Genomic DNA, 13296 nt, shown 5'->3' on the forward strand with positions numbered 1-13296 from the left:
GATTATGTTAGTCGGAAGGTAATCAACCGTAAGGATGAGGGGACTCACAGCCTTTGTACGCTGTAATACGTGTATATATAATGCATAGTAGGTTTTGTATTTATATTTATACTCAAATTCTATTCTATATAGTTTGGATAAACATAGATACCAGAATATTTATATTTATATTCAAACTCCATAACTATTTTTCTCTATATATGGCAATAAATAAAATCCGAATAGATAATAACCCGTCTGAATAGAGGCAAGATCAAAATAGATTAATATATTAATAGTCTTAAATGCATGGACCATGCGCATGATTATTTAGCTTGGGTTTAGTTTGTGGTAGTAGTCATCTACGTTCTTCTGCTATTTAGGATAATTTAGGATTGTTAATGGTGTTTGATCGGTGATTGGTATGCTTCTTCACACATGAAATACTTTGTTAGATCTTCCTCGCACCTGTCTCTTTCAAGTCTTAATCAAATGGTCACAGACTCATCACCATCAAAACTCTTTTGCCCTTAATATTATATCTTTATGATTATAATACTCATATATAATATCAATATCAAAACTCTTTTTGAGCTTAAACACGTTCTTGTTTCAGGATTACAATGCCAAGCTTTCTGATTTTGGACTTGCTAAAGACTGTCTGTAAGACCATAGATAACGGTGATTGTGACGTGGAGTGAGTAAGGTCTACTTTTTGGGGCAAGTCAATGACTGGACCATGGCAGGGAAATGGGGGAGTTGTAATGGGGGGCTTTTGTAAGAAGTTTGGTGGTGATGTGGTAAAATTTGATTGGTATTTGAGGTGTAAATAATTAAAAGTGGAAGAGAGAAAATACTCATAACCAATTGCATGCTGCCATGTCACAAGCCGCCCCTTTCCTCTCTCCGTGATCCGCCGACCAACGCCTGAAGACAAGCGCCCACAAATGCTCCATTCCGGGCGTTTGTCTTGACACCTCATGAGCATTTGGGGAATGCAGCCCCATTATCTATGGTCTAAGGTGATGATACTCATGTATCTACTCGTGTGATGGGAACTTATGGCTATGCTTCACCCGAATATGTGATGACAGGTATATTTGTTCCTATGATTACTTTTAGTTATTTTAATGAAATCATAATTGTGCTAGATTCGTATTAAGATCTGGCAAAATGGGTCAAAACAAGTGATATTAAACGTGCTCTCACTTATTTGTCCATGTACCCATTGAATTCGATTTGCAAAATGGCAGGTTGGGTTATGGGTAGAAACAGATTTTGGTCAAAACTGGTAACTTCTACTGAAGGGTCGACCGGGTTGACCCCACGAGCAGTCTGTCCATTTATTAAAAACCTTTTTACTCTCAACTAATGTGTTGAATATGATAGAATAAAACTATGTCAAATTGTCATCACAATTTTGATGCACATTTAAACCCGTTTGACCACTTTCTTTTATATCAATTCATTTATATTATACCCATTTGAATAATTATGGAGAATCCACTACCCAATTTGACCTATTTATAGGTTACTGAATCAAAATTGTCATCTCTAGTTTTTACTCATTTGACCCGCTAGAGTTTGTATATAACCTAAATTGTCCCATTAATAGTACTTGGGTTGAATTTGTATCCTTATCCATAACTAACATGATCTAATGAATTGTAGGGCACCTGACATCGATGAGTGACGTGTACAGTTTTGGAGTGGTTTTACTAAAGATGATAACTGGGCGAAGATCAATGACAAAAATCGACCTAACGGGGAGCATAATCTTGTAGAATGGGCGAGACCTTTTTTAATTGAAAGCCGAAGATTGTACCAGTTAATAGACCCATTACTCGAAGGTCGATTTTCAGTAAGAGGTGCACAAGAGGCTGCTCAATTGGCTACACTTTGCTTAAACCGTGACCCAAAAGCAAGACCGTTAATGAGTGACGTTTATGAAGTTTTAAAGCCACTCGTGAACCTTAAAGACATGGCTTGTATAGCTCCGTATTTTCAGGCGTTGCATTTGCAGGGTGAACGGGCCAACACGACCCAGATGAGTAGAAATGGAGCGGGCTTAAAAGGCCCACCGATGAGGAGCCTCTCGGTATCAAGGTGTCCGACTACGTCTCTTCGTCATAACGATCAACCTTATCAACGGTCTCCAAAACCTTATCAACGGTCTCCAAGATCTATTAGATAACTAGATGGCTTTGTTGGGTCTGGGATTATGGGTTTAACAACATATTAGGTTTAACTGAAGTTACATGTTTTGAAAAACAGAAATCACATTATATTTCAATGTTTTTTTATCATAAACAAAGATAATTATCGAGTTTAATTGTCACAACGGCCACTCAAATTTCACTCAATAAATTCACACACTAGGGCAGTATTGTTTTTGTTGCCAAAATAACAAAAACTCATATAGAATCAGATCTTTTTTCAAAGGAAAACGCCCTCAATGGACAATGGAGAATACAAAAGAACAGAGGAAACATGGAAGCTCGTGCCTAGAAAGTAACCATCTCCTTTTGTGATACAAAGCATCTCTTCACCCAAATATAGTAGTTGTTACTATAACACCAGTCGAAAATTTTCTTGATATTTGTTATTTTTTCTATAATGAACGAAGAGGACAGACTAAAGGAGTTTTCAGTTCAGGTTCAAAATAAGTTCAATCTCTATTCAGTTTAAACTCAACTTAAGGTTCTAAATAATTTAATTTTAGTCTAGTTATTCGCTTTGCGCAATGGTGGTTCAAGAATGGGGTAGCTTGGCGAAAGGATAACAGGACAAGTATGCTTCAGTAGTGTGTTAAGTTTGCATCCATCTTAACATCAATACAGAATTTTCCTTAATATGAACATATAAGGTTTTGGCCTGGAGTACACTGTTCATGTAATACATCATTGCGAATAACATGCAATTAATTGAGTAAAACATGATAAAAGACTAATAATTAAAAGTAGTAACTAGAATAAAATGACATAACCAGGTCCAGTCAGGATCATCGAATCTAACTACCATTGCTAATTAACGTTTCTTCTTAGTTGGTAACTCATTTCTTAGTTATCAAAAGACCGTGCAGCAGTAAAGCTCCGCTCAACAATCTCTCGCACTTTACGATTGTACTCCTTATTCTCACTAAACATCCGTGCTGCTTCAGGATTGGCTGGTGAATTTGGGTTTGGGTCACAGAGCAATGACTACAATGTCAAGGAAATACATAATGTTAATTACTAGACAATATAAATATATCAACTTACTCACGTAATTCTTAAATAATTTAAAGCTTGTGGCATTTTAGATGTATGTATTACATTACATGTGGCAATAAAACATATCTAATTAAGTTATGGTAAGGGGGGATGTAGAATATATATATATATATATATATAACTAGCTCACTTGAATTGTTGTAAGAATAGATTCAACATCATAAACTGGACTCCAAGGATTCTGAAGAATACCCAAGCATATGCTCCCATCTTCATAAACTGGTCAAACAAGAAACGATGGATAAAATAAGAGCAAAGTAGCCACATACATAAAGAATATGTTATAAAGTCCTACACCAAGTAATAGACAGGCCACACGAGTCTCTACCACACAGGCACACACACACACACACACACACACACACACACACACACACTCTTGCATACACCAAAATATGATACAGACAACTTACTGTTTGGATGAAACATTATAGAAATAAATTATACTGTCGGTGGAACAAATGGATAATCTTCTGAAAACTCCAGTCTCAACTCGAACAAACCTGAGAGTGCCCGGGCGTACATAACACATTGTCAGCTAATACAATGATACAACAACAATGACGCAATAAAGTCTACTGATACTTTCATATCATACCAACTATATCAATCAATACATTCTAACTCAAATATTCTAATTTAACAATATATATAATAACAGTAACATGCAACTCGCTCGCAAACGTACCTCCATCCCAAGGACTATCAGGACTGCAATAGAAATATATAAAATAATTAATTAGTAGCAGGAACATATTATATCATCTCATTAAAATTGAATTGAAGTATTACTTGAACACGTGATTGAGTTTTACATACCCAATAATAACAGCATTCCATAGCATGATATTATTATCATGAGGTGCACCAATGATTCCAAAAGGTGCATCATACTGCAACATCCTAAAATCCCTCATTAATCTCATCTGTGCCATCCACGCCACCTACTATTAATATTAATATTTCAATTTCAACAAGAATCAAAATATTACGAGTAGTTATTTATGTACACCTTAATTAATTACACCACTTAAAAAGGTGAGATGACATTGTACACGAACCGGCCACAGATGTTTATATAATAAGATATATTAATAGTAATTACATGGCATAAGAAGCGAAATTTAAGCTCAACTCAAATAATATGATCATGAGGTATTAGTCGATTCTAGGGTTCCGTTTCAAAGTAGAGTAATTGAGCAATAAATAAATTGATTATTAAAGTAAATTAAATAGATATTATTATAAGTGATTGATATATTTCGTTACCTGTAATGTTAAGCTGATGGAAAGATGACGTTAGTCGATCGGGAAGATAATCTACGTCAAGGATGAGAAGAGTACGCTGTAATACGTGTATGTTAATTGCAATAGTAGTTTTATTATATATAGTGAAACCAAACCCTATAGTTTTGATAAACATAGATATATATACCTGAATTATCATATCTTTTCCATAATTATTAACATTCTTTATATATGAAAATAAAATCGGAATAGATAATAATCGGTTTGAATAGACACAAAATCAAAACAGAATATATTATCCAAAGATATAGTCGCGTCATTAACATGCGGGTCGATACCTTAGTCCGCAAGTGCATGGACCATCCATGCGCATGATTATTTAGCTATTTACGCGGGTTTAGGATTGTTTTTTGACATCAGTTTAGGATCACTCATGGGGACTTAACCACTTACACGTTCATCTCCTTTAGTTGCATAACTCGCCCCCAACTACGGCGAGGAAATCCGGACCAATCCCAAGTCATGGCCGGTAAAACCCCTCTCCCGTTGCCCCCGCACTAAGTGAAAGTCGACCAGGGTGGATACTTCAGGTCAGGGATAACATTGAATGCAATGTTGCAGCCCAGCGGAGTCGAACTCCTAACCTCTTGCTCGGATTGTTGACCGTCTTTGATCGGATTTGACGGAATCATATGGTTCAGACATTTCGATTGGTATGCTTTTTCACACATGAACTACTTTGCTCGAGCACCCGTCTCTTTCAGGTTTTAATCGGATGGTCACAGACTCATCACCGTCAAATAAAGTTAGGCAAATTAACTTTTTGAGTGAGATCTAAGTTAATGTGAGTTTAGCTGGTTTGTGTCAATGTTGATGCTTGCTAGTGTTTGTTCGAACTTAGTACAATGGCAGTTAGGGTCTTGATCAATTATTAGTTTCGAATATATCATGAATCTTATCAAACAAATTCATTAAATCTATGTATATTATTATATAAAATAAGGTTTTGGATACATTTTTCTTCTTAAATCATTTTAAAAAAAAATCATGTGTGGCATGAGAAAAATTAATCTTGACATTTAATTTATTTTCCTTAACTACAATAAAATTATATTAATATTTGTAGTCGTCTTTATCTTTACTAGAGTATAATTTTAGGAATGTAATCACAACATATAATGCTAATACATTGAATAGTCGTGTTTGTTTATCTTTACTAGAGTATCAATCTATCTATCTATATATTCTTATAAAGCGCGTGTCAATAATTTTACGTGTCAAGTTTTCAATTAATCTGAATTAAATATGCACATATGTCACTTTCTAAATTAAACTGAATTAAATTTATCTACGTGTCATTTCTCAATTAAACTAGATTAAATATTATTTACTAATATTATTTATTAATATGACACAAGACAAGAGCAATTTAGATACTTTTAAAAATATATAAAGAAATAATATATGGAAATTTTTAAACATGGCCCAATTATCTTTAAAGTTTTAACACATATTTTGCATATTATTTATCATAGTTATAATTAGAAGGTGATATTTATACACACAATTTTGATCCATATACACCTAAGTTATTATTATACGCTTACTTACAATATTGAAAGTTTAACTCCCTACATAAACTTAAACTTAGTGATATAATTGTAAGTTTCTTGATCAAAAGTGTGTATGAATCAAAACTGAGTGTGTGCTAGCTTATCATCTCCTTACTAATTATAATTATAATTTTATAATATAATAATAATAGTGTTATCAGCTATATATATTTATTGGGCTTCAGTTTATGTTCTTCCATGTGTTATTATTCAAGAAATTGATAAATGCTTGAAAGGCTTCTTGTGGGGTCATCGTGATAGTGCAAAAGGCAAGGCTAAAGTTCCCTGGAAGTATGTTTGTCTTCCAAAAGATCAAGGTGGTTTGGGTTTGAAGCCATTAATGGAGTGGATGAAATCTTGTTAGTGAAAAATTTATGGAGGATTTTTGCCCAAAAGGAGTCTTTATGGAGTAAATGGGTCAATATTATTAAACTAAAAGACAAAAGCATTTGGGATGTTCATGCTGGACATAATGATAGTTGGGGTTGGAGGCACTTGCTGAGTTTAAGAGACAAGGTCAAGCCTCATGTCAAGATGATTCACATAAATAATTTTGTTGATTATCAATGGATTACAGATGCTGGTAAATGTGTCCAATTTTTCACTCATCAAGTATGGAGTGATTTAAAAGCAAACAGTGTTAAAGTGGATTGGGATCATGTTATTTGGTTCAATTTTTTGAATCCAAAGCAGGCTTTTGTTATATGGTTAGCCAATCTGAATAGGCTAAGTACTCATGAGAGATCGGAGAGATGGATCACTAATCATAATTTTAAATGTGTTCTTTGTAGATATGTGCAGGACTTCATTAGTTATCTATTTTTCTCATGTGATTTTATTATCAAAGTATGGAGGAAGATGAAAGCTAGAATTATTTTTAAAGGAATGCCAGATAGATTGCCTGAGATTATGAAGGAACAGGCAAAATTCTCATTTACAAATCACATATGGAATATTTTGAATAAATGAGTAGTTGCAGCTAGTGTTTACTTTCTTTAGCAAGAAAGAAATCAGTGTATGTTTATAAACACAAAAAGAAGAGAAGAGGAGGTATGCGCAATTATTGATAACTTTGTTCAATGTAAATTGATGAGTATAAAAGTGAAGAATTCTTCTGCTGTGAAGAAAGCTGCGAATATGTGGAAGATGAGATGAGTCGATAATAAGCTGGTTATGGGTTAAGGTCTTTGTATGGCTTTTAGTGTTTGTATTTCCTTTGAGTTTTGTTGTATTTTGTTTTTATCTTGAGCTTAATTGTTATGTTTGTTGGGCTTTGGGTAATGTCCGGCCCTTGTATTCGTTTGAAATTAATATATTTGATTTTTGCCGGAAAAATAAAAATAAAAATAAATAATAATAATAAATAATAATAATAGTAATAATAATAATAATAATAATAATAATAATAATAATAATAAGCTGCTTGGTCCCCTTGGTCCGCTGCTTTTTGCTTTGGTCTTACAACCCTTGGTTTCTAAAATCAGAGATAATTTTGAGGTTTGTCTTCAGGCGTGGTATTTGGATGATGGCACTATTATTGGGGACACTTTGGTGGTGGGGAAGGTTTTGCATTTGATTATGGGGGATGGGCCTCGTTTTGAGCTACATCTCAACGTTGAAAAAACAGAAATTTTCTGGCCTACGGAGGACCCTCGCAGCAGGCAAGTAGGTGTCTTTCCTCCTAATATTGCTCGACCTTTAAATGGTGTTAAGTTGCTTGGGGCCCCCGCAAGTTCCGATCTTGGTTTTAGTAGTGAACTGGTGATGCAAAGGGTGACCAAGTCCATTGCGCTTATGGATAAGGTTGCTAAGCTTGATGATCCTCAGTGTGAGTTGTTGTTGCTTAGGGCATGTACGGGAGTTTCTAAACTCTACTTTACCTTGCGTACTTGTCCTCCTAGTATATTTGAGGCGGCTCAACGTGCTTTCGATGGAGCCCTTCGATCTTCCTTGGAGCGTATTGTTACTGCTTCAGGGCCTGAGTTTGGTGATTGGCAGTGGCGGCTTGCCACCTTGCCATTTGCATTTGGAGGGCTTGGTGTTTATTCTGCGGGAGATGTTCGTCATTATGCTTTTCTGGCTTCTCGATTACAGTCTACTGGGTTGCAGACCAAGCTCCTACGTTATGCGGGTATTGTTGGTCTTGGTCGTGCTTTTGAAGATGCATTGGGTCTGTTTAATAAAACGGTTGGGTTTGATATTTTAGGTAATCAGAGTGAGGTCGCTGCCCCCATACTCATGAAGAAATTGGCACATGTTTATTTCACAAAGGTTACCGCTTCTGCAGAATCCACTTTTTCATTATCTCCCCGACAATCGGTCTTATGGAAATCGCAGTAGGGTGATTACACCTCTGCTTGGCTAAGGGCAGTCCCTATTTTGGGGTTGGGTCAGACGATGAACGCAAAGACTTACTGATGTGTGTTGTGCTACCGGTTGGGTGTTCCATTGTTCTCTATCTCGACGGCATGCTCTGCCTGTTCAAGGGTTTTTACTGGGGATATTTTCGGGGATCACGCGGTGTCTTGTTCTGGTATGGTGGGTATTAAGCATCGACATAATGTTGTTCGGGATTCCCTTGTTGATGTTTGTTATCGATCTGGGATTTCAGCGAGAAAGGAGGTTGACATTGGGTTGTCTGGAGGGAACGACAGGGCCTCAGACCTGCAGATGTGTTACTTTATTCCTGGGATTGTGGTCGCGATGTTTGTGTTGACTTGACAGGGTCTTCTCCTTTGACACGGTCTGGGCTTTCTGACTTTGTCCCTGGACGTGCTGTGGTTGATGCGGCTCGTCGGAAGCGGGTCAAGTATGAATCTAGCTGTCAGGTGATTGGTTATGGTTTCATTCCTTTCTCATTTTCTTCCCTTGTGAAATTAGAAAAGGATGTTGTTTCTTTGCTAAAGCGGGTTCAGAAGAGTTCAATGGCGCAAGATATTGGTGCCGGTGCTGCTGCTCATATTTTTACTAGGAAAGGTTTTGCTATTGCTAGAGGTGTGGGGCCCAGATTGTCTCCAGGCTCCCCTCACACCGCTTGTCAAGCCCGGCGGTGGTCTTCGTCCTATAGCTGTGGGTACTGTTTGGCGACGTCTTGTTTCAAAGGTTGGCGCTGCTATGGTTGGTCAGTCTTTGGGAAGTTACTTCGATGGTCTTCAATTTGGTGTTGGTGTTTCTTCAGGTGGTGAGGCAATTCTTCATGCTGTGAATCGGTTGATTGAGGATCGTGGCTCTGATGTTGGCCTCTCTATGTTATTAGTTGATTTTCAAAATGCCTTCAATCTAGTTGATCGTACGGTCATGTTACGTGAAGTTCGCCGCCTTTGTCCGAGCATTTCTCGGTGGGTTGAATTTTGCTACTCTAATCCAGCCAGATTGTATTATGGGAACCACACATTATGGTCTTCTCAGGGGGTGCAACAGGGTGATCCCCTTGGTCCGCTGCTTTTTGCTTTGCTCTTACAACCCTTGGTTTCTAAAATCAGAGATAATTTTGAGGTTTGTCTTCAGGCGTGGTATTTGGATGATGGCACTATTATTGGGGACACTTTGGTGGTGGGGAAGGTTTTGCATTTGATTATGGAGGATGGGCCTCGTTTTGGGCTACATCTCAAAATTGAAAAAACAGAAATTTTCTGGCCTACGGAGGACCCTCGCAGCAGACAAGTAGGTGTCTTTCCTCCTAATATTGCTCGGCCTTTAAATGATGTTAAGTTACTTGGGGCCCCCGCAAGTTCCGATCCTGGTTTTAGTAGTGAACTGGTGATGCAAAGGGTGACCAAGTCCATTGCGCTTATGGATAAGGTTGCTAAGCTTGATGATCCTCAATGTGAGTTGTTGTTGCTTAGGGCATGTACGGGAGTTTCTAAACTCTACTTTACCTTGCGTACTTGTCCTCCTAGTATATTTGAGGAGGCTCAACGCGCTTTCGATGGAGCCCTTCGATCTTCCTTGGAGCGTATTGTTACTGTTTCATGTAGTGACCCGAACTTTTCCATGTTTATATATATTAATTGAGGTTGATATTTACATGATTAAATGTTTCCAACATGTTAAGCAATCAAACTTGTTAAGACTTGATTAATTGAAATATGTTTCATATAGACAATTGACCACCCAAGTTGACCGGCGATTCACGAACGTTAAAACTTGTAAAAACGACATGACGATATATATATGGATATACATATGGTTAACATGAGATTATGATAAGTAAGTATCTCCATAAGTATATTAACAATGAGTTATATACATATAAACAAGACTACTAACTTAAGGATTTCGAAACGAGACATATATGTAACGATTATCGTTGTAACGACATTTAAATGTATATATATCATATTAAGATATATTAATATATCATAATATCATGATAATATAATAATTTAACATCTCATTAGATATAATAAACAATGGGTTAACAACATTAATTGAGATCGTTAACTTAAGGGTTTCAAAACAACACTTACATGTAACGACTAACGATGACTTAACGACTCAGTTAAAATGTATATACATGTAGTGTATTTAGATGTATTAAAATACTTTTGGAAGACTTCAAGACATATATCAAAACACTCTTACTTAACGAAAATGGTTACAGTTACTTTTCCATTCTTTTCTTTCATCAAGAATTCTAGTCGTATTCTTACCCGTATTATACACAGCTTCAAAATGTACTTACTATGAGTATATACCAATAGGAACTAGCATGGGATTCCACTCTTGATTATGTCATGTATGACTAATCAATTTTAACTTCTAACATGAGCTAGTCAACTAACTAGAACTCCTTTTAACCCCACTCACCACTCACCAATTACCACTCATCATTCACTCCATTTCACTTCCAATTCTGTTTCTAATTCTCTCTCAACACACACACACTATTATGAACGTATTTTTCCAGTAGTTAATCATCATCTTCATCAAAAATCACTTCAAGAATCAAGCTATAATCATCATAGGAAGAACACTTCAAGAACACTTCAAAAATCCCTTCAAGTTTACTAATTTACTTCCAAGCTTTCTAATCCATTCCAAGTAATCATCTAAGATCAAGAAACCTTTGTTATATACAGTAGGTTATCTTTCTTATTCAAGGTAATATTCATATTCAAACTTTGATTCAATTTCTATAACTATAAACTATCTTAATTCGAGTAAAAATCTTACTTGAACTTGTTTTTGTGTCATGATCCTACTTCAAGAACTTTCAAGCCATCCAAGATCCTTTGAAGCTAGATCATTTCTTGTCACTTCCAGTAGGTTTACCTACTAAACTTGAGGTAGTAATGATGTTCATAACATCATTCGATTCATATATATAAAACTATCTTATTCGAAGGTTTAAACTCGTAATCACTAGAACATAGTTTAGTTAATTCTAAACTTGTTCGCAAACAAAAGTTAATCCTTCTAACTTGACTTTTAAAATTAACTACACACATGTTCTATATCTATATGATATTCTAACTTAATGATTTAAAACCTGGAAACACGAAAAACACCGTAAAACCGAATTTACGCCGTCGTAGTAACACCGCGGGCTGTTTTGGGTTAGTTAATTAAAAACTATGATAAACTTTGATTTAAAAGTTGTTATTCTGAGAAAATGATTTTTATTATAAACATGAAACTATATCCAAAAATTATGGTTAAACTCAAAGTGGAAGTATGTTTTCTAAAATGGTCATCTAGACGTCGTTCTTTCGACTGAAATGACTACCTTTACAAAAACGACTTGTAACTTATTTTTCCAACTATAAACCTATACTTTTCTGTTTAGATTCATAAAATAGAGTTCAATATGAAACCATAGCAATTTGATTCACTCAAAACGGATTTAAAATGAAGAAGTTATGGGTAAAACAAGATTGGATAATTTTTCTCATTTTAGCTACGTGAAAATTGGTAACAAATCTATTCCAACCATAACTTAATCAACTTGTATTGTATATTATGTAATCTTGAGATACCATAGACAAGTATACAATGTTTCGACCTATCATGTCGACACATCTATATATATTTCGGAACAACCATAGACACTCTATATGTGAATGTTGGAGTTAGCTATACAGGGTTGAGGTTGATTCCAAAATATATATAGTTTAAGTTGTGATCAATACTGAGATACGTATACACTGGGTCGTGGATTGATTCAAGATAATATTTATCGATTTATTTCTGTACATCTAACTGTGGACAACTAGTTGTAGGTTACTAACGAGGACAGCTGACTTAATAAACTTAAAACATCAAAATATATTAAAAGTGTTGTAAATATATTTTAAACATACTTTGATATATATGTATATATTGTTATAGGTTCGTGAATCAACCAGTGGCCAAGTCTTACTTCCCGACGAAGTAAAAATCTGTGAAAGTGAGTTATAGTCCCACTTTTAAAATCTAATATTTTTGGGATGAGAATACATGCAGGTTTTATAAATGATTTACAAAATAGACACAAGTACGTGAAACTACATTCTATGGTTGAATTATCGAAATCGAATATGCCCCTTTTTATTAAGTCTGGTAATCTAAGAATTAGGGAACGGACACCCTAATTGACGCGAATCCTAAAGATAGATCTATTGGGCCTAACAAACCCCATCCAAAGTACCGGATGCTTTAGTACTTCGAAATTTATATCATATCCGAAGGGTGTCCCGGAATGATGGGGATATTCTTATATATATGCATCTTGTTAATGTCGGTTATCAGGTGTTCACCATATGAATGATTTTTATCTCTATGTATGGGATGTGTATTGAAATATGAAATCTTGTGGTCTATTATTATGATTTGATATATATAGGTTAAACCTATAACTCACCAACATTTTTGTTGACGTTTTAAGCATGTTTATTCTCAGGTGATTATTAAGAGCTTCCGCTGTCGCATACTTAAATAAGGACAAGATTTGGAGTCCATGCTTGTATGATATTGTGTAAAAACTGCATTCAAGAAACTTATTTTGTTGTAACATATTTGTATTGTAAACCATTATGTAATGGTCGTGTGTAAACGGGATATTTTAGATTATCATTATTTGATAATCTACGTAAAGCTTTTTTAAAACCTTTATTGATGAAATAAAGGTTATGGTTTATTTTAAAATGAATGCAATCTTTGAAAAACGTCTCATATAGAGGTCAAAACCTCGCAACGAAATCAAT

General features: G+C 35.3%; 2 pseudogenes; one reads left to right on the forward strand and one right to left on the reverse strand.

The window, feature by feature from the left end:
* The first annotated feature begins 1030 nt into the window (after window positions 1-1030).
* Window positions 1031-2173, forward strand: LOC139859154 (serine/threonine-protein kinase PBL34-like; annotated as a pseudogene).
* An 865-nt stretch (window positions 2174-3038) lies between these two features.
* On the reverse strand, window positions 3039-4698 carry LOC139859155 (ubiquitin-conjugating enzyme E2 2-like; annotated as a pseudogene).
* Between the last annotated feature and the right edge of the window lie 8598 nt (window positions 4699-13296).

Source organism: Rutidosis leptorrhynchoides, chromosome 7, assembly GCF_046630445.1.
Source record: "Rutidosis leptorrhynchoides isolate AG116_Rl617_1_P2 chromosome 7, CSIRO_AGI_Rlap_v1, whole genome shotgun sequence".
Lineage (NCBI taxonomy): Eukaryota > Viridiplantae > Streptophyta > Magnoliopsida > Asterales > Asteraceae > Rutidosis > Rutidosis leptorrhynchoides.